General features: G+C 36.7%; 3 pseudogenes; all 3 read right to left on the bottom strand.

Moving 5' to 3' along the window:
• Positions 1 to 219: 219 nt before the first annotated feature.
• On the bottom strand, positions 220 to 3,561 carry LOC116115038 (annotated as a pseudogene).
• Positions 3,562 to 3,764: 203 nt separating this feature from the next.
• On the bottom strand, positions 3,765 to 5,538 carry LOC116115037 (annotated as a pseudogene).
• A 12,915-nt stretch (positions 5,539 to 18,453) lies between these two features.
• On the bottom strand, positions 18,454 to 20,230 carry LOC116115036 (annotated as a pseudogene).
• Between the last annotated feature and the right edge of the window lie 536 nt (positions 20,231 to 20,766).

Below are 20,766 nucleotides of genomic sequence, written 5' to 3'. Positions count from 1 at the left end.
TTATGTATATCTTAGCTACAGCTGGTGGGGTCTATGTGCCTCAACCCAATCAATCTCCAGGAAATGATCTTGTGTCACTGCGTTTTCCAAAAAGACAGAACTTGATTTGCGACGCAAGATAAAGGTTTTTCCAAGTTGAATGATTTTTTGTCGCAAAGGGATTGATAATACATTTCCAAAGTATCATCCATTAGTCTGATTGTGTAACTATCTACTTGGCTAACCTAATTCTTCATCAACAACAATCCCCATTTTTGATGTCTTATATTGTCTGTAGCGCCACACTGCGCTACCATTTTCCATAAAAATGCACTGAAGAACTCGAGTTTGTCCTCCTGCATCATTGGGGCTGGCGAGTGATTGAAGCTCATTGAGTTGGTCTTTGTAACATAATAATGCGACTTATGAGATGATCATGAGTAGCTTCAAAGTTCTTTAGGAGGTGGAGGTGGTGAGAATGGCACGTACATGTCATCTAAGCAGGGTCAACGCATCCAGCCGTCGGATTTAGCAGAGATCGACGAAAAGATGGTAGCAAAGAAATTGGTCTGGACTGAGCTATTCAGCCCATGAACACAAAACATATTTATGGAGTATGCGTTGCTATTCGGTGGTCGAAGGTGCCGCCACCACAGACCGCCGCAATTGAGTTCAGTTGCCTGTAAATCAAATTCATATAATATTATATTTGATTACATACATATACTGATCATTAGGGAATTCTAATCTTTGAAGCCTATTAGAAAAATTTAACTGCCATCAACCGCCTCACTTTTGATTTACCCAGACAATAACACTTACTGATGTCCCCAGATTCCCTTAGCTCCCCAAATTACGTGTCAAAATATTTAGATAAAAATATATCAAAAAGGTTCTTGGAATACACTCATGTCGATATCTTGTTTCCAATCGATATCTCGCAGGAGGTGATGGAAATTAAAAAAAACATTAATTAATTTACGCATGTCATGTTTCCTTCATGGGTGGTTTTGTTATATTTCTTGTAAAAATTAGGTCACATATATTATCATGTAAATATTTTAAAAAAAAAAAAAATTACTAAATCTCATAGGTATTATATTGATATCAAACCATGTTCATGTAGTTGTTTGATGCATAATCCAAATTAAGAAGCAAAAAAACTTTGAGGGATAACGATAAGTGACCTGAATAGAGAGCACTCCCTTCTTGTTAGGCACGAGCTTGCCTTCAATACTTTCGTCAGGGTTATACAAGTTGAGTTCACTCCACTCGACGTTCGCAAAGCTTCAACAAAGTCCACTCCACGGTTGTTGCAAAGGAGCTCAGGCTCACCAACAGGGTTGGTGAACCTCAACCGGCGAGGGCGTAGTATGACACTAGCGTTTGAGCCAGGGCCCTCTTTGAATAGCAACCATGGAGGCAAAAGTCATGCTTTGAAGTGAGGGTTATGGTAGCAAAAGAACAATAACGTCAACCGTGGCAGCAGCAAGTCGAGGTTGGAGAATGGAAGCCAATGGTCTTCAAGGTAGCACTGCTGAACCACCTCCTTCTTGCTTACAGTCACCGTGAAATCTCCTCTGCAACCATCTTTTGCTTCTTCTCTCTCTCTCTTTCGCCCCTTCTTTTAGCGAAGAGAATTTTGAAGAAGCAGGAGGGGAAGGGCACGGAATTATTAGGCAAAATGTAGAAAATTTAATAGTAATTTATCGGAAAGACATTTTGACCTCTTACGTTAGCCCATATTATATTTTTATCCTAAAGAATACTATGTTAAGGGTATATCAGTCTTTAAGATATCATTCTATTAAGGATAAATATGTTCTAAATTCACTAGTAAATTAGGGGAAACAACTTCTCATGAAATGTGGCTTACAAGGTTCTGGTTTGGTTTATATAATTCATTTTATAAAACTTTTAAGTATGTTTATATTATTAAATGAATAGGTCAATTTCCTTTAGCTATACGGCGAAACGCAGGGCTGGAAATTTCTTGAATTTGAAAAGATATTTTAACTTAGCTTGGACTTAATATATAGTAAGATATTTATTAAGTAAGAAAAGAAAAGAAAGGAATGTACAATACATGAAATCCACACGAAAGCTTAAGAGTCTATGTTGCAAAGATGGTTTGTAGAGAGTTTTAGATGTTTTATTTAAGAGGTCTTGAGTTTGATCACTTCTCGACTACTAACGAGAATATCACTAAAGTTTTATCTGACCGATAGTTTTCAAGGTCTTAGAGGATTAGTTGACCTACGCCTAAGTTGAATGGACAAACCAATCATAAAAAAAAAAAAAAAAAAAAAAAAGAGGAATGTTTAACATGTTAAAGTAACGGTAATAAGTTATCCCACATTGATAAACTTTCATCAATACTAATTCAATTGTCTTTATTATCAGAAGCAAACAAGGCACGAAAGAGACCCTAGCTGTGTTCCATGATACGTCACTCTCAGGTCTTTCTAATAAACCTTGACATTTGAAACATATTACTCTTCTCATCTTGTAAGTGTACATACTGTAATGCCTGTGAAACATACTAGTTATTGCTGCTGCAGTTGGTAATCTCAATATTTCTCAAAGCCCAACAAATGTATGGCACCTCACACAGAAACCTATGATCAATCCCGCAGGTTGTTTGTATGTCCCTTCCTTGTTCATGTTTGCATCCCTGTGTCAATATATAAGGCCTGCACTGGTTCAAGTCTTTTTCTAAGGAATCTTATTAACACGTGATTAACATCTTTTACTTCTTATTTAACCAGAGAGCAAGAATCATTCGATAAAAAAGAAATAAAAGGTTCGCAACTAAGCACCAACATAAACAATCGAACCTTGGCAAAGAGAGACTCAACTCTTGGGATCCACACGAGAACCTGATTGAATTCTTTAAATTAGCCTTCAATTTAACAGTTGGTGAGAAATTATCAATGTTGGATATTAGCCCTTGACTTGACATAAGTTTACTTGCATAAGTAAACATCCAACAGAAATGCAGGTGTCGTACATGTTTGATTCAACCAGTTGGACCTATTCATTTGGTGCAACTTTCATATCTAAACCAGAAAAGCACAAAAATTGAAAAAAAAAAAAAAAAAAAAAAAAAGGACTTGGAACTAAGTACCAACTCGAACTTTGGAGAGAGATTCCATTAACTCCCGACATCCCTGCAACAACTAATAAAAGTCTTATCTTCATCTTCAAAAGATGATCATGTTACAAAATTCATCTTAACATGTACCAGAGTTAGCTCATATAAGTAAACATCCAATTGCAATGTGCATGGTTAAAGATTAACCAATTGATTTGGCCGAAGAGCAAAAAGTCAAAGAATGCATAGAAATCTAAGATAGAATTCAGGTCTAGAAAATTTGCTTTCATAGGTAACGGTATTAATATAACTCCCTGATTGTTCGTCTCAGACAAGCAGTAAAAGGCAATGCTAAAGCCTGAGTACTTGAATAACTAATTTTACACATTAACCGAATGTTCGCCTTTCTGGAGGAAGCACAATGTTTTTGTTCCAGGGAAGGCATCTCGAGAGATGTCTACAGGGCCTGAACTAGAAGGTTCGTGCATCGACAGTTCTGACAGAACTTTGCTGTTTGTTGATGTTCTACTTCATCAACCATACATAAAGTTACCATAGTTAACCTGGTACAAATAATACAGGACAAATGAGAAATTGATGAAAATTATTAGCCCTCCAGTAGCATCTGTAAGTGTTAGCCTACTTCAAAAGGGATAAAGGTAATGAGATGTGGGTTACCATAATCAGCATTTCAACTATAGTCTAATGACAGACATTGTATAATTTGCTTGGTTTTACATTGATATGACCCGAATGCTGGTTTGCCCCACCCGAAATCCACTTTTGAAACTGGAAATCTCTGCCCTGATGACACCACAAAAGCCGGTCCATTGTCACTTCCGTTTATGTATATCTTAGCTACAGCTGGTTGGGGTCTATGTGCCTCAACCCAATCAATCAGTCCCAGGAAATGATCTTGTGTCACTGCGTTTTCCAAAAAAGCATGAACTTGATTTGCCACGGAGGATAATGGTTTTTCCATAAGTTGAATGATTTTTTGTCCGCCAAAAGGGATTGATAATACATTTCCAAAGTATGCATCCATTAGTCTTGATTTGTAACTATCTCCTTGGCCTAACCTAATTCTTCCATCAACAACAATCCCCATTTTTGATGTCTTATAATTTTCTGTAGCGCCACACTGCGCTACCATTTTCCATAAAAATGCACTGAAAGACTCGAGTTTTGTCCTCCTGCATCCTTTGGGGCTAGCGAGTGATTGAAGCTCATTGAGTTGGTCTTTTGTAACATAATATATGCGACTTATGAGATGATCATGAGTAGCTTCAACAGCTTCTTTAGGAGTTGGAGGTGGTGAGAATGGCACGTACATGTCACCTAAAGCAGGGTCAACGCATCCAAGCCGTCTAGGATTTAGCAGAGATCGACGAAAAGATGGTAGCAAAGAAATTGGTCTGGACTGAGCTAATTCAGCCCATGAAACAAGAAATATATTGATGGAGTATGCGTCTGCTATTCGGTGGTCGAAGGTGCACGCACCACAAGACCGCCGCAATTGAGTTCAGTTGCCTGTAAATCAAATTCATATAATATTATATTTGATTACATACATACACTGATCATTAAGGGAATTCTAATCTTTGAAGCCTATGTAGAAAAATTTAACTGCCATCAACTGCCTCACTTTTGATTTACCTAAGACAATAACACTTACTGATGTCCCCCAGATTCCCTTAGCTCCCTAAATTACGTGTCAAAATGATTTTAGATTAAAATATAATATCAAAAAGGTTCTTGGAATACATTCATTCGATATCTTGTTTCCAATCGATATCTCGCAGGAGGTGATGGAAATTAAAAAAAAAAAACATTAAATTAATGTACGCATGTCATGTTCTCCTGCATGGGTGGTTTTGTTATATTTCTTGTAAAAATTAGGTCACATATATTATCATGTACATATATTTTAAGAAAACAAATTACTAAATCTCATACGGTATGATATCAAAACCATGTTCATGTAGTTGTTTGATGCATTAATCCAAATTAAGAAGCAAAAAAACTTTGAGGGATAAACGATAAGTGACCTGAATAGAGAGCACTCCATTCTTCTTTTTAGGCACGAGCTTGCCTTCAATACTTTCGTCAGGGTTATACAAGTTGAGTTCACTCAACTCGACGTTCGCAAAGGCTTCAACAAAGTCCACTCCACGGTTGTTGCAAAGGAGCTCAGGCTCACCAACAGGGTTGGGTACGACCTCACCGGCGAGGGCGTAGTATGACACTAGCGTTTGAGCCAGGGCCTTCTTTAGAATAGCAACCATGGAGGCAAAAGTCATGCTTTGAAGTGACTGGTTATGGTAGCAAAAGAACACACTAACATCAACCGGTGGCAGCAGCAAGTCTAGGTTGGAGAATGGATTCCAATGATCTTTCAATGGTAGCTCTGCTGCCACCACCTCCTTCTTGCTTACAGTCACAGTGAAATCTCCTTCTGCAACCATCTTTTGGTTCTTTCTCTCTTTCGCCCCTTCTTTTAACGAAGATGAGTTTGTGAAGAAGCAGGAGGGGAAGTGCATTTATTATATAGTCAAAATGTAGAAAATTTAATAGTAATTTATCTGAAATGACAATTTTGACCTCTTACTCTTAGCCCATATTAATATTTTTATCCTAAAAGAATTACTATGTTAAGGGTATATCAGTCTTTAAGTAATCATTCTATTAAGGATAAAAATATTGTTCTAAATTCACTAGTAAATTTAGGTGAAACAACTTCTCATGAAATGTGGCTTATAAGTTTCTGGTTTGGTTTATATTTAATTTGCATTTCAAATAAACTTTTAAATATGTTTATATTATTAAATGAATAGGTCAAATTTACTTTAGCTATATGGCGAAATGCAGGGCTGGAAATTTCTTGAAATTTGAAAAGATATTTTAACTTAGCCTTGGCCCTTGATATATATATATATATATAAAAGATATTTATTAGGGATAAGTAAGAAAAGAAAAGAAAGGAATGTACAATGCAATGAAATCCACACGAAAGCTTAAGAGTCTTTGCTGCAAAGAGGTCGAGTTGTTCGATAGAGACTTTTAAATGTTTTATTCAAAAGGTCATGAGTTCGAGTCTCTACTAACGAGAATAGCCACTAGAGTTCTTATCTGGCCGATAGTTTCAAGGTCTCAAAGGATTAGTTGACATGCACCTAAGTTGGTCCGGACAACCCCGATCATAAAAAAGAAAAAAAAAAGAATGTTTAACATTTTAAAGTAATGGAAATTAAGTTATCCCATGTTGACAAACTTTCATCAATTTGCTAATTCAAATTGTCTATTATTATAAGAAGCAAACAAGGCAATGAAAGAGACCCTAGCTGTGTTTCCCACAATGAAAGAGACCCTAACTGGTAATTAAGTTGATCCGGACAATCCTGATCATTACAAAAAAAGAATGTTTAACATGTTAAAGTAATGGTAATTAAGTTATCCCACGTTGACAAACTTTCATCAATTTGCTAATTCAAATTGTCTCTTATTATAAGAAGCAAACAAGGCAATGAAAGAGACCCTAACTGTGTTTCCCACAACGAAAGAGACCCTAACTGGCAATTATGTTGGTCTGGACAACCCTGATCATTACAAAAATAGGAATGTTTAACATGTTAAAGTAATGGTAATTAAGTTATCTGACATTGACAAACATTCATCAATTTGCTAATTCAAATTGTCTATTATTATCAGAAGCAAACAAGGCAACGAAAGAGACCTTAGCTGTGTCTCCCATGATACTTCACTTTCAGGTCTTTCTTAACTTTGACAACGTGAAACATATTACTCTTCTCATCTTGTAAAGGTACATACTTGTAATGCCATGTGAAACATACTAGTTATTGCCTGCTGCAGTTAGTAATCTCAATTATTTTTCTCTAAAACCCACCAAATGTATGGCACAATCACACAGAAACCTATGATCAATCCGGCAGGTTGTTTATATGTCCATTCCTTGCTTCATGTTTGCATCCCTGTGTCAATATATATAGGGCTGCACGTGGTTCATCATCTTTTTTCTAAGGGAATCTTATTATACACGTGATTAACATCTTTTTACTTCATATTTTAACCAGAGATCGAGCAAGAATCATTCGATAAATAAAGAAATAAAAGGACTCTCAACTAAGCACCAACATAAACAATCGAACCTTTGGCAAAAGAGACTCAAACTCTTGGGGATCCACACGAGAACCTGATTGAATTCTTTAAATTAGCCTTCAATTTCAACAGTTGGTGAGAAATTATCAATGTTTCATATTAGTCCTTGACTTGACATAAGTTCACTTGCATAAGTAAACATCCGACAGAAATGCAGGCGTCATACATGTTTGATTCAATCAGTTGGACATATTCATTTGGTGCTACTTTCATATCTAAACCAGAGAAGCACAAAAATTGAAAAAAAAAAAAAAAAAAAAAAAAAAGGACTTGCAGCTAAGTACCAACTACTGAATCTTTGGAGAGGAGATTCCATTAACTCCCAACATCCCTACAACAACCTAGCATAAGTAAACATCCAACAGAAATGCAGGCATCGTACATGTTTGATTCAACCAGTTGGACCTATTCATTTGGTGCTACTTTCATATTTAAACCAGAGAAGCACAAAAATTGAAAAAAAAAAAAAAAAAAAAGGACTTGCAGCTATATCAACTATCGAAACTTTGGAGAGGAGATTCCATTAACTCCCAACNATATATAATAATATATTAACATTCAATTAATAATAATAATTCATTTAAATATATACATAGATATATAATATATAATAATATATTAACATTCAATTAATAATAATAATTCATTTAAATATATACATAGATATATTTAAATATAATCTCACTAATCTAATTTTAATATTAAAATTAAATATAGGCAACAACCTCAGCAAATTTAATTGCATTGTGAGATTACCAAAATACCCTTTCGTCTTGAAAGATGAAAATACCCTTCTCCCAAATTGATTCTTAAATTACCTTCTAAGTGTGTGACCCGTAGGCTCCTTATCATATCGGCAGTGAGTAGTATCGCGATTAACACCAATTAATCATCTCACTACGCACAGACCAAGATTGGCCCTTACCAAGACATCATGGCCACCTGATAGATTCGGATTCAACGAAATCGCAACTTGTTAACGGTTTGGTTACAATGCAATCAAATCTTTTTATCAACTGTTATCTCATCGAGACTGAGGTACAGAAATAGTGTCAACCTCAGATATCCTCAACATATTTGTATTCAGTTATCGGACCAATGACAAGAATATTAAATTGGATTGAGCATCAACTCAATCCCATTGTGGCCATAGATTTAGTGTCATTGACATTTACTAAATTACCTAGTGAGATAACTTCTCCCATGCCCAGGAGTGATGAATCCTTTGTTGATCCACCATAGTCTCGATACACTTCTCAATGTAGCTAATCACTACCGTATTGATAGCTCTGAATAGAACTACGTTGGGCTAGTGTTAAACTACACCAATTGGTACAAAAGGCGCTCTGGTGATCTCAAGTCTAAGGATCACATACACCACCATCCGTTAGAGGATTTATTCCATAGACACTAGGGTTATCATCCATATGGAATCCTCTGGTGGGTCTGTCTAGTGAACTTGCCTCTAGCAAACACCCATGCGTTGCACTAGGTTGTCTGCAAACAACCTTGACAAGTGAGATCAGTCACCGCCTTTCGACAGGGTCGTTCAACACTATGATAGCCTTACCGTATTATCTGTATCTTTGGTCAAAATAATACTAGGGCTATGGACGTTTCTAGAATGGCCACCATATGTGATCATAGGGTTCTCACTATCAAGATTTGAAACACTTGATACCCTCGTCATGGTTCTACCATCCTAAAGACATATATGAATACATATAATATGATTTACGTGATATAGTAGAATATGTCTTTTATTGATAAATAAACATTTATCACAGAGTCAATTTTAAAATAATTGATTCGCTCTAGGGCACCTATTCTAACAAAAATATCAAGGAGGAGTGATGAAGTCATGATATTTTGCTCGAAATGCAATGTTCAAGGGCCGATAGTTTGAAGATTTTTTTTTGGCGCCAAGGAAGAGCAGTGTGCTATGCTGGAAGAAGTGGTTTAGGGGCAGTTGGTTGATATTTTTTGCTGTGATGTAATTAGGTAGATGTAGCCAGAAATATGGCTTTATGTCCCTTAATTGTAATGCATTTGTTCACATTGTGTGGCTTAGTTTTAATCATGTAAAAAGGTCCCTGATATAGTGGTTGTAACAGTGGACTACAAGTATTATATTGTGTATAAGTTGTGCTTAATGGTTCAATGAATGTAGCTTGTTCTCTTCGGAATTTTCTTTCTTTGTATAATCTGGCATTCAAACCAACATTAAAATATGGTTTTATCGTTTCTTATAAGAAAACTAACATTAGAGGTGGAGTAACACTAAACTCCTATAGTAACTAAACGGAATTTCCGCTAACACTATTTCACTGTATTTTCTCCAAGGCTCCACCTAGTCAGCTTTCACCTCGTTACAACAAATATACGTTGTTGATATATAAAGCACACCTAGAACATAAAGGGTGCATTTGGTTTAATATTCCTATCCATATTCCCAATCCTATTCCCAAAATTTTTGTTTGTTTAATTATTTAGGAAATATTAGTATATTTTTTAATTACTTTTAGACTCCTTAAGTTTATTACTTTCATTAAATACCCCAAAAAAACAAGTTTAAAAATTAACAAAAATACCCCCACCCACCGATAATTACTAGATTCCAGCAACCACAGTCGGTGGTAGTTGGAATCTGTCACAACGGCCTACAAACGATCGAAACTAGCTGGTAATTCACCGATCTGGCCTTTTCCGGCTAAATTTGGTCATCGCTGACGGTTAGATCTTGACTTTTACGGCCATCGACTGCCAAATCTGGCCGTAGATCTGGCCCTTTCCGATATGGCTGGAAAAGGCCATATCGACACCCTACCTGTCAGATCCGACCGGTCTGCGTTGTAACGCCGTTTTCCGGCCAGATTCCAGTAGTGGTGGCTGGGGGTGGGTGGTAGACTTGGCAAAACAGGTTGGGACCCGTGGGTCGACCCCATACCTAGGTAAATTATATAGGGTTCGGGTCTGTATTATTAAACTCGTTTTTTAAGACCCGTACTTGGCCCTGCCTGTTTTGTAAACGGGTAGACCGGGTACACCCGTGGGTGCCCGCAGGTACCCGTTTTCAATTTAAAGAAAAAAACCCTAGCATTCTTTGACTTTCTCTTTCATAGCATGTGATGTGAGCAGACGCCTAAAACACCTTTTGTTTGCCAAACTTAACTTCTCTTCTCTTTTTTCATTTCGTAGTCCGTGCCTTTCCTATCAAAATCATTCACAATCTCCCTTCATTCCCCTTCCCTAACCCACTAATTTTTCTTCCCAAAGTGTTTTTCAACAACCCACTCTTCTTCTTTGCGACTAAGGGGCTACTGGTATAATAGATCCAATTGATGGCGTAAAAAAAACTTGAATTCACCCAGCCCTTCTCACTTCTGGTTCATCAAGATAGGTTGTAGAGCAGCACATTTCCATTTCTTCAAATTGTTTTCTCTTCGTGTTTCTCAAGATTTCGGAGCTTTTAAGAATTTTCTTTTTTGGGTTTGTTTCGTGTGGTTGAGTTATGGGAAGAATGAAAAACATTGTGTAATTTTGGAAACAAGTTTTCTTTTCTTTTTGTTTTTCTAAGGATTTGAAGATTTTGAGGTTGTTCTTTTTTGGGTATTTGCTTTTGGGTTTGGGTTTGGTTTGAAGAATGGTGATAAAGATGATGAGGTGGCAACCATGGCCGCCTCTTGTGAGTTGTGACGAAGAAGTACGAGGTGAAATTGGTGGTACAGAGGATGGAGGGGTGGGATTTGGCGCATGAGATTGCAGAGAAGAAGGAAGAACAAAGAACAAAGATTAGCAGTTGAGATTCGTCGGCAGGGTTCTAAAGTCACCTTGAGTACTTTGAGAAGAAGCGTCAAGAGGAACTTCACCAGAAAAGCGGGCACCTGCGGGTCTACCCGTACCCGTATAGGGTAAGGTACGGGCCTAAAGTATTGGACCCGTTTAAAATCCGTACCCATTTAGTCCCGGACCATACCCGTCTCACCCGCCCGTTTTGCCAGGTCTAGTGGGTGGGGGTAATTTTGTCATTTTATAAAATTTTTATATATTGGGGTGTTTAGTTAAATTAGCAAATTTAGGGGTTTTTTTGTTAATTTTTAAATTTTACCTCGTAACACTCACCCTATTCAATTACCCAATATTATTCTCAAAATCCTATCCAAAATAACAAAACAAACAGAGCCAAAAATGTTAAAACTAAACTTCAATCTGCAGAACAATCCAAATTGTGGTTTAGTTTTCTTGAAGGTTCTTTAAGATTCTGGCCGATTAAGATGATATAATAATAATTTTTTTTCAATATGTTCTCAAATTTCCAATATTTAAGGTTTTTAGTTATTATCTTTTCCTTTTCAGTTTTTATTTTCAGAAAAATAATCAAACCAGGGAGAATATTTTTCTCTTTTTCTTCAAGTGAGGAGATGATTGTGTATAAGTTTCCATAAGTCAGTCAAAACTAACAACTTTAGTAGACTTCTCCACCTTTGATAGTCAAGAATTTAGTATATGAGTTTAAAACTATCCTCCACTTCTGCAAGCAAAACACTAGTTTCATCAAATAATTATAAATAGTACTTGTTTATTTAATAATAAAATTATTGGTGGAGCCAATCCAACCTATCCTAGATATATATGCAAGATATTACACAGTAGGTGACAATAACGCAAAATGACAACCATAATTGTCCGATACTAAGAGCCAGGCCCCATTAATTCATGTGATTTTACTGTACCTACTGTCGACTCGTCATTAAACTCATTTCATCAGGTAAAGATAATCAGAAGTCAGAGGCCTAAATGTTAGACTTTTTACATTATGGTCCTACACTTTTAATATAATTTCATTAAGGTCCTACACTTTTATGATGATGTGGACTGATGTGGATTTTAATGTAAAAGTTGTGTCTCTTCCCTTGAGCAGTTGTCTTTGATGGAAAGACAACTGCATATAAAGGAGATTTTATAGGTCCCCATTGGACGCAATTTTTATTTTGATTTTTCTCATAAACCATCACCCAAAAATTGCAGTCAGTGGAAGATCCTGTAATTTATAAAGGAGCAAGAAGATCAAAGAACAATTGCTATGGCTGGAGGTTTGTCATTTACTTCCGCATATATTCCATGGAGGTTTTATATTGAAATTGATTGTATTATCACTTTTATATGAATATTGGAATATGAATGTATTTTACATTTGGTATCAGAGCCTTATTTGAATCTCTGCCTAGCATGAAGTTGTTTGTTGCAAATATGAAAAATATTGCATAAAATTGGGATTTTTTCCATTAAAACCCGTACTGTAAATCAAGCATAACTTTTATTATAAATAGAATCTGTTTTCGATTTTGATGTCATTGGAATCCTTGTTGAAAAAGCTTTCCAACGGTATATTATTTGTCAAAAACGGAGTTCTAGATGCAAAGTTATACTAGTTTAAAGTTTTGGTTAGAAATTATTGTTTGGGTGTTTTCGGAAGCCATTTATGGCATCGATTTAGGACGAAATTGTCATTTGAGATGTCACTGATATAGGTTATATGTCCACATTCAAGTTTCCCATTGAAAACGCCGAAAAAATGGCCGGAAACGGGCTGTTGAAAATCTAAAAAAAATTGGGTAAAAGTTGCAGAAAAACGGGTCAAGAAGAACCGACCCAATAGGATAAACGGGTCAAATTGACCCAGTCAAAGTCAAAAGTCAAAACGGGTCAAACAACCCGATCAACCCAACCCAAAACCCGTCAGGTCAACCCGACCCGGTCAACAGTCCAGACCGGTCAACGGGTCAAACCTGTCAACAAACCGGTCCAACGGGACAAACCGGGTCAACCGACCTGGTCAAACTGGACAACCCGACCTTGGTCAAGACTCGGTGCGTGCAGGCGCGTGAAGAGTTTGTGCTTGTGTCAGGCGCATGAGGGTGTGTGTTTGGGCGCGTGCAGGCGCGTGAAAGGACCGTGGAGGCGCGTGAGAGTGTGTGCTGCCTTCTGGCGGCACGTAGGGGCGCGTCCTTTAGTCACGGTGGCGCGTGGAAGTCGGTGACAGCTTGTATGATGGTTTTTTTATGTTATATATTAGTTTGTTATGCATAAATAATGTATTATGCTTGTATTGATTTGTGTTATATTATATAATTCATGTTATACATTATTTGATGTTTTATGATCGTATATATTTGATTAATTTAGAGTAGCCGCAACATCTAAATTATGATAATATATGCATTAAGAAATATTAGTTATGATCATATTAAGGTTAATAACATCGTTTTGTAGTTAATCATATTAATATAATCATTTTACCCACAGGGAATGTTATATTTTTATGATTAATTAGGGATGAAATAGAAATTATTCTTATTTCTTAATTAGCCCACAGGTATTATGAAATATTAATAATTTCTAGTTTCATCATTAAAGGATAATGAATCATAATATGTAATGTCTTTACCCACAGGGAGATTTTATGATATGTCGATTCATTTATGATTTATTATTTGTTTTACATTGGTAAACTTATAATTGTTATTGATGGTTTGTGCCTCATAATTTATTTAGTAAGCATGTCTATTGAATTACCTACAGTTGATCAAACTTTGATGATGGTTGAGGATAAGGTTCCTAATTTAAATGGTGATAACTACAAATCCTGGAGAGATGCTGTCCTCCTTCATTTAGGGTGCATACATCTTGACTATACTCTTCATAAGGAAGAGCCACCTACACCTACAGATACTAGCTCTCAAGCTGAGATTGCTTTGTATGAACGGTGGGAGCGATCCAACCATTTAAGCATGATATTTATCAAATCTCACATTACGACTAGTATCTGTGGGTCGATACCGGAGTGTGAAAATATCAAGGATCTGATGGATGCAATTCATGCACAGTTTGAAACATCAGGTAAGGCATTAGGCACCATCCTAATGAGTAGATTGACATCCATGAAATTGACTGGTATTAAAGGAGTCCGTGAGCATATTGTGAAAATGAGGGACATAGCTGCTTAGTTGAAATCCCTTCAGATGGTGATTAATGATGACTTCCTGGTGCATTATGTCTTGAACTCTCTCTCGTCTCATTATACTCCTTTCAAGATATCTTATAACACACAGAAGGATAAATGGTCAATCAATGAGCTTTTGACCATGTGTGTTCAGGAGGAGGAGAGACTGCTTCAGGAAGTGAATGAAACTGCAAATACAGTGACAGGAAATGTCAAGTACACTTCAACAAGAATAAGAGTGGAAGGGAAAAGGCAGCTGCATGGGTTGAGCAAAGGTAATAAGGACAATATCAAGTGTTCTTCTGTAAAAAGACGGGACATAGAAGAAGGATGTCCTAAGAGGAAGGCCTGGCTTGACAGAAAGGTAACCTCTCATCTCTGTGTGTTATGAATCAATAGATTTTGTTTCACAAGATTGGTGGATTGATTCTGGTTCTACAATCATGTTTCTAATACCATAAAGGGTTTTTCTGGTCAAAGGAAGCCATAGGAAGTGAATGCAGCATCTATTCAGGAAACAGGATGCCTTCACGTGGTGTGAGCTATAGGAACTTTTAGACTTATTAAGTACTAATTATGTTCTAGATTTGGAACGAACCTTTATATTCTAGTTTTTCTAGGAATTAATTCAGTTTCTAAACTTGTACCATGTGGATACTCTTTCAACTTTTATGGTGGTTCTTTTAATTTAATAACAACTCATCTATGTTGGAAATGGTACTTTGGTTGATGGTTTGTTAAATTCATTTAGTGATAATGTTCTTATAGTTTATACTCACATGCTAACACTGGTATGAAGTGTAATTATGTATGAAAAATCTTCTTTTTTGTGGCATAGGAGATTAGGACACATCTCCATCGTAGGAATAAAGGTTGGTAAATGCGGAGGTCTTGAAACTTGACTTTACTGACTTTGATACTTGTGTAGACTGCATTAAGGGAAAGCAGACTAACAAATCCAAGAAGGTTGCCAGGAAGAGTTTCGAACTTTTAGAAATCATACACACAGATATTGTTGCCCTGACATGAGCTCTAGTGGTCAGAAATATTTCATCACCTTTGTGATTTACTCACGATATATTATCTCTTATGCTTTATCACAAGGATGAAGCGTTGGTTGCTTTCAAAATATATAAAGTAGAAGTAGAGAAACAATGTGGAAAACAAATTAAGATCATGAGATCTGATAGAGGTGTGAATATATGGTAGATACACTGTAAGGACAAGCACTGGTCCACTTGCTAATTTCTTCAAGAGCAAGGTATTGTGGCCAGTCCATTGCCTGGCACACCATCTCAGAATGGTGTAGCAGAATGGAGAAATAGAACATTATGGATTGGTACGGAGTATGCTGTGAGAACTCCAAACTTCCTCATTCTTTGTGGATTGAAGCTCTCAAACTGCAGCGTATATATTAAACCGAGTTCCAACTAAGGCAGTTCCCAAAACGCCATTCGAATTATGGAAAGGTTGGAAACCAAGTTTAAGTCATTACGCATCTGGGGTTGCTCAGTGAGGTTAGAGTTTATAATACAAGAACGGAAGTTAGATCCTAGGACTATTAGTGCATATTTTATTGGATATGCAGAAAAATCCAAGGGATATAAGTTTATTGTCCTAACCATTCCAATAGAATTGTTGAATCAAGAAATGCAAATTTCTTGAAAATGATGTGGTCAGTGGGAGTGATCAATCACAGACTCAGTTTCTGAGAAAATTGATGTTTCAGACAATGCTCCTACATCAAGTAAAAGATTGGTTGTTCATCCAAACAGGGTGAATAATGAGGAACCACTCAATCAAAATCCACATACTGATGCGATTGTTTTAGAAGTCATTTTGAACAACCTCAATACAAGTGGAATAACCAGTTGTGCAATAGTCCAAGAGACTACTATAACAACTTAGGGATCTACTAGAACAAAGAAATCAGCAATTCCTACTGTTATGAAGTGTATATGCAAGAGTCTGACTGTGACATGGTATGGATGATCCAGACACGTTTTTACAAGTTATGAACATCAGTAATCTGAATGTGGTATAAGCCATGATTGACGAGATGATTATGGCGGATAATAAAGTTTGGGACCTTGGTACTTGCCTACTGGAAGAACCTATTGGTTGTAAATGGGTATTTAAAACCAAAAAGGATTCATTAGGCAACATTGAGAGATACAAGGCTAGACTTGTTGCCAAGGGGTTCACGCAAAAGGAAGGAATAGATTATAAGAAACATTTTCTCCAGTTTCTAAAAAGGATTCATCGTATCAAATGGCATTAGTTACCATTTCAATTTAGATTTACATCAAATGGATGTTAAAACAACTTTTCTCAATGGAGATTTGGAGGAGAGGTTTATATGAAATAGCGATGGGTTCATTTCAAGTGATGGTGAGCATTTGTTTTGCAAGCTTAAGAAGTCCATTTATGGACTTAAACAAGCCTCCCGATAGTGGTATTTAAGATTTCACACTGTTATCTCTCATTTGGTTTGTTAGAGAATGTCAGGATCAGTGTATATACCACAAGGTCGTGGGGTAAAATCATTCTCTGTGTTATATGTAGATGATAATCTTCTTGCAACCAATGATTTGGTTTGCTGCATGAGGTGAAACAATTCTCTCTCAACATTTAGTATGAAGGATATGGGTGAGGCGTCTTATGTCATTGGCATTAAGATTCATAGGGATAGGTCTCAACATGTTTTAGGACTATCTCAGGAAGCCTATATTAATAAAATCCTTGAGGATTTAGGATGAAAGATTGTTCACCCAGTGTTGCACCCATTGTTAGGGTGACAGGTTCAATCTGAACCAATGTCCTACACTTGAGATTGAAAAGGAACAAATGAACCTATTCCTTATGTTCAGCTGTTGGAAGCCAAATGTATGCTCAAGTTTGTACTAACCTGACATTGCTTTGTAGTTGGCATGTTAGGAAGATATCAAAGTAATCCAGGTTTGGATATTGGAGAGCTGCAAAGAAAGTCATGAGGTATCTTCAAGGAACTAAGGTTTCATGTACTTATAGACGGTCCGACATTTAGAAGTAGTCGGATTCAGACTCAGACTTTACTGGCTGCGTTGATTCTTGCAAATCAACATCCGGATATGTTTTTAGCTTGCGGAGGTGCTATAATCTGGAGAAATGCCAAACAATCTTTAGTTGCCCCTTCTACCATGGAAGCTGGTTTGTTTCCTGTTTTGAGGCCATTACACAGGGTATTTGGTTGAGAAGTTTCATTTCGGGCTTGGAGCTGTGAGTCTACTCTAGGCCAATAAAGTTATATTGTGATAATTTAGTGTTGTGTTCTTTGTTAAGATAATAAGAGTGGAAGTCGAAGTAAACACATCGACATTAATAGTACTTAGCAATAAGGGGCACATTAAAGCCAAAGAAGGGCTCATTGAACACATACATACTGAGCAGATGATTGTGATCCCTAACGAAAGGCATGCCACCAAAGACATTCAAGGATCATGTTCAAATGGACTATGGTCGCTTTGTCACTATGAGAGGTAATACTTTCATTGTCTGAAACTTGTAATTTAGTTTGTTTTCTCTTTAGTTGTATACATTTTGGTTGGGCAAAAAAACATTTTAGAGGAATGGAATAAACATTTGAGGTTTGTTCATAAGTGAATTCCACATTTAAGCGTTTATTTGAAAGAGAAAAATTGCATTGAATACATGGAATATACTGTTTCAAAGGGACTTACCGCTAGATTCATGTACTTTTCTCTTTTTATTGAACATACCGCACTATACATCTCTTGTGTTCTGGATTTTTAGAGTTTGGACCAAGGGGGAGATGTTAGACTTTTTAATATGGTCCTACACTTTTAATGTATTTCATGAAGGTCCTACACTTTTATGCTGATGTGGACTGATGTGGATTTTAATGTAAAAGTTGTGTCTTTCCCTTGAAAGTTGTCTTTGATGGAAAGACAACTGCATATAAAGGAGACTACAGGTCCCCATTGGACGCAATTTTTATTTTGATTTTTCCCATAAACCATCACAAAAATTGCAGTCAGTGGAAGACTGTAATTTATAAGGAGCAAGAAGATCAAAGAACAATTGCTATGGCTGGAGGTTTGTCATTACTTTCGCCTATATTCCATGGAGGTTGATATTGAAATTGATGTGATTATCACTTTATATGAATATTGGAATATGAATGTATTTTACACTAAACACATCAGATGCTTCTTCTCAACATCTCTATTTGCTTCTTCAATAGGTTAAAACACCACCAGTCACCGTTCCCTAATGGACTCGGCATCGGCATCACATACCCCGAATCACCACCCCATGGGAAATGAATAGACCCGAATGCTGGTTTGCCCCACCCGAAATCCACTTTTGAAACTGGAAATCTCTGCCTGATGACGCCACAAAAGCCGGTCCATTGTCACTTCCGTTATGTATATCTTAGCTACAGTGGTTGGGGTCTATGTGCCTCAACCCAATCAATCAGTCCCAGGAAATGATCTTGTGTCACTGCGTTTTCCAAAAAAGCATGAACTTGATTTGCCACGGAGGATAATGGTTTTTCCATAAGTTGAATGATTTTTTGTCCGCCAAAGGGATTGATATACATTTCCAAAGTATGCCCATTAGTCTTGATTGTAACTATCTCCTTGGCCTAACCTAATTCTTCCATCACACAATCCCATTTTTGATGCTTATAATTTTCTGTAGCGCACACATGGACCATTTTCCATAAAAATGATGAAAGACTCGAGTTTGTCTCTGCCTCCTTTGGGCTAGCGAGTGATTGAAGCTCCTTGAGTTGGTCTTTTGTAACATAATATATGCGACTTATGAGATGATCATGAGTAGCTTCAACAGTTCTTTAGGAGTTGGAGGTGGTGAGAATGGCAGTACAGTCACCTAAGACGGGTCAACGCATCCAAGCCGTCTAGGATTTAGCAGGATCGACGAAAAGATGGTAGCAAAGAAATTGGTTTGGACTGAGCTAATTCAGCCCATGACACAGAATATATTGATGGAGTATGCGTCTGCTATTCGGTGGTCGAAGGTGCACGCACCACAAGACCGCCGCAATTGAGTTCAGTTGCCTGTAAATCAAATTATATAATATTAATTGATTACATACATACACTGATCATTAAGGGAATTCTAATCTTTGAGCTATGTAGAAAAATTTAACTGCCATCAACTGCCTCACTTTTGATTTACCTAAGACAATAACACTTACTGATGTCCCCAGATTCCCTTAGCTCCCTAAATTACGTGTCAAAATGATTTAGATTAAATATAATATCAAAAAGGTTCTTGGAATACATTCATTCGTATCTTGTTTCAATCGATATCTCGCAGGAGGTGATGGAAATTAAAAAAAAAACATTAATTAATGTACGCATGTCAGTTCTCCTGCATGGGTGGTTTTGTTATATTTCTTGTAAAAGTGTCACATATATTATCATGTACATATATTTTAAGAAACATTACTAAATCTCATACGGTATGATATCAAAACCATGTTATTAGTTGTTTGATGCATTAATCCAATTAAGAAGCAAAAAAACTTTGAGGGATAAACGATAAGTGACCTGAATAGAGAGCACCATTCTCTTTTAGGCACGAGCTTGCCTTCAATACTTTCGTCAGGGTTATACAAGTTGAGTTCACTCAACTCGACGTTCGCAAAGGCTTCAACAGTCCACTCCACGGTTGTTGCAAAGGAGCTCGGCCACCAACAGGGTGGGTACGACCTCTCACCGCGAGGGCGTAGATGACACTAGCGTTTGAGCCAGGGCCTTCTTTAGAATAGCAACCATGGAGGCAAAAGTCATTGCTTGAAGTGACTGGTTATGTAGCAAAAGAACACACTAACATCAACCGGTGGCGCAGCAAGTCGAGGTGGAGAAGGGACCAATGATCCTCAATGGTAGCACTGCTGCACCACCCTTCTTGCTTACAGTCACAGTGAAATCTCCTTCTGCAACCATCTTTTGGTTCTTTCTCTCTGCGCCTTCTTTTAACGAAGATGAGTTTGTGAAGAAGCAGGAGGGGAAGGGCATAGATTATATAGACAAAATGTAGAAAATTTATAGTAATTTATCGGAAATGACAATTTTGACTCTACGCTTAGCCCATATTAATATTTTATCCTAAAAGAATTACTATGTTAAGGGTATATCAGTCTTTAGTAATCATTTATTAAGGATTAAAATATTGTTCTAAATTCACTAGTAAATTTAGGTGAAACAACTCTCATGAAATGTGGCTTATAAGTTTCTGGTGGTTTATATTAATTGCATTTCAAATAAACTTTAAATATGTTTATTATTAAATGAATAGGTCAAATTTACTTTAGCTATATGGCGAAATGCAGGGCTGGAAATTTCTTGAAATTTGAAAAGATATTTTAACTTAGCCTTGGCCCTTGATATATATATATATATATAAAAGATATTATTAGGGATAGTAAGAAAAGAAAAGAAAGGAATGTACAATGCAATGAAATCCACAGAAAGCTTAAGAG

Source organism: Pistacia vera, unplaced genomic scaffold, assembly GCF_008641045.1.
Source record: "Pistacia vera cultivar Batoury unplaced genomic scaffold, PisVer_v2 Contig73, whole genome shotgun sequence".
Taxonomy (NCBI): domain Eukaryota; kingdom Viridiplantae; phylum Streptophyta; class Magnoliopsida; order Sapindales; family Anacardiaceae; genus Pistacia; species Pistacia vera.
The sequence above is the reverse complement of the archived record's forward strand: the minus strand, read 5'-3'. Positions and strand labels throughout refer to the sequence as shown.